This window comes from Vitis vinifera, chromosome 7, assembly GCF_030704535.1.
Source record: "Vitis vinifera cultivar Pinot Noir 40024 chromosome 7, ASM3070453v1".
Lineage (NCBI taxonomy): Eukaryota > Viridiplantae > Streptophyta > Magnoliopsida > Vitales > Vitaceae > Vitis > Vitis vinifera.
In genome coordinates, this window is record NC_081811.1 from 10,770,544 (window position 1) to 10,773,019 (window position 2,476).

Genomic DNA, 2,476 nt, shown 5'->3' on the forward strand with positions numbered 1-2,476 from the left:
AACTTTCATGTGCCAGCTAATTAAAAGCTATATTAATGCAAATACACTAGATTTTAATGTGATTTGATAATCATATTTACATTCTACGAATAAAAAAAATAATTAATAAAATAAAATAAAATATAGGTACTAAAAAACTAAAATGGATAATTATTTTAATTAATTTTCACTTTGCGGATGGTCTTAATTGATAAAATAGAAAAAACTCTTCATTAATTTAGTGGACGTGTGATGGGAGGAGGGAGACATCACCCAGATTTTTCTTCCTTCAAAGATTTGTTTGTATCCATCCAAGGCTACACGCAAATATCTAGCGTGGAATCTAATATTAAAAATTTACTAAAATAACCTTCTCAAATCTCAAAGTTTTCTAACAAGTAGTAGAGATGTTTTTGAAGCTTATGGCCGTTTCGCCATGTTAAGGAAGAAAGAAGATGGATGCTTTTCTATTATTATTATTTTCTTTTTCATTTTGGTTAAAATAAATCCACAAGAGCATGGTCAACATGAAATTCAATAAAGTAATATTATTCCCATTGGACCCCACTCCAAATAAGTCCTTCAATACATCAATACAGAAGACCATCAGACCTAACCAAATATTTGTAGTCCACGATCAAACAGCTATTTTCAGGGTGACAATGAAAGATTTGGGATTACAAATCAACAACTAACTAAATGCCAATTCAAAAATATAATCTGACCTAAAGATCTACAAGCTATATATTGGGGTAGCCGGGTAGGGGCTGCCTCAGATGGCATGCTTACCATTCATTCATATTTTATTCCAACTTATAAATTAGCGGTCTCATATTTGACATGCCTTGGCACCATGAATGGTACCATTTATAAAATGGTCATTGTTAGGTTTAATTTTCTGCCTACCACTAAAGTTATTATATGCTTGGCCAATGGCTGAGCCGGAAGTTTAGTTCGGGTGGCAACTTTTAAGGCATATATAAATTTTGTCAATTATAAAGAATGTGGACTTTGACCCAATAGCCCAACCTTAACATTTTTCAAGGGGGCGCAACTGGCTCCACTCCTTTGCTTAGCCCTTAGCCCCTCTTGTGAGACTACTTGTTACATATTTTCTATATTATAAGGTGTTTCAAAAGCATAGTTGGTTTGTGAGTGGTAATTGGTTGGTGTCATCTCATGTTAATCCCATCATACGGTAAAAAAGTAAAACATTTAGAGTACGTTTGGTAAATAACTTAATATCATAATTTAAATTTAAAAATTACTTCAAATATCAAGTTAAAATGGTTAACTTATTTTTTCTCTTAATTTTTTTTTGTCTTATTTATCCACATTTAACAAGAGCATATTTAATAACCTTGACTCAAGTCATGTCAAATTTAAGTTATGTTTATCATACAATTAATTGGATATAATTTGTATAGTTTGTTTACCATTAATAGGTTGATTTGGATTGAATAATATTAAGTTAACAAAAAATAACATAAGGGCACATGCATCTATAATCCTAGGGATCAATGGTAGATCTAAGGCAATAAAAATATTTAAAACATAAATACTCTAGGTTTTAAAATTTTTACCTTTAATCTAAATGCTCTCAAATCAAATCTTGTTCATGAAGTGGATCTCAAAGATGTCACGATCTTCTACTTGATGGCTTTCTCCTAGACCTTAATATTAGATAAGGGTATTGTACCCATTAGCGAAGTTTGTATCATTTAAAACATTGTCTCCCTCACATAGGAGCTTTCTAGTTAGTCTAAACATCATTCACATTCCTAATACATTATCTGATATATTATCTAATGAGAATGGGAAGATGCTATGAGAAAAGAGATCCAAGCACTAGAGAAGAATCAAACGTGGTAAATTGTTGACTTACCACCATAATATAAAATTGTGGGATGCAAATGGGTGTTAACAATGAACTACAAGTCAAATAGCTCTCTAGAGAGTTACAAGGCCACACTCGTGGAAAATAGATATACACAAACTTATGGTGTTGACAATTAGGAGATATTTGTTCTAGTAGCTAAAATGAATACAGTAAGAGTTTTATTGTCATTAGCATCTAACTTTGATTGGTATTTGGAGCAATTTGATGCAAAAAAAAAAAGTTTTTCTTTGCAATAATTTGGAGGAGATATACATGGATATTCCTTCAAGCTTCAAGGGAAATATGAGAGGCAATAAAGTTTGTAGATTAAAGAAAACACTGTATGGTCTCAAGCAATCACCAAGGGCTTGGCTTAGAAGATTTTCCAAAGTAATGTTTGCCATTGGATATAGACAAAGCCATGAAGATCATACACTCTTTATAAAGCATTCAAATGCAGGGGGAGTTACGACTCTTTTGTTATATGTCAATGACATAATCGTGACAAGAAATGATGAGAAGGAGAAGGAAGCCTTGAGAAGATGTCTAGTTAAAGAATTTGAGACAAAAGAACTTGGGATATTGAAGTAATTTTTGGGAATTAAAGTAGCTCATTCT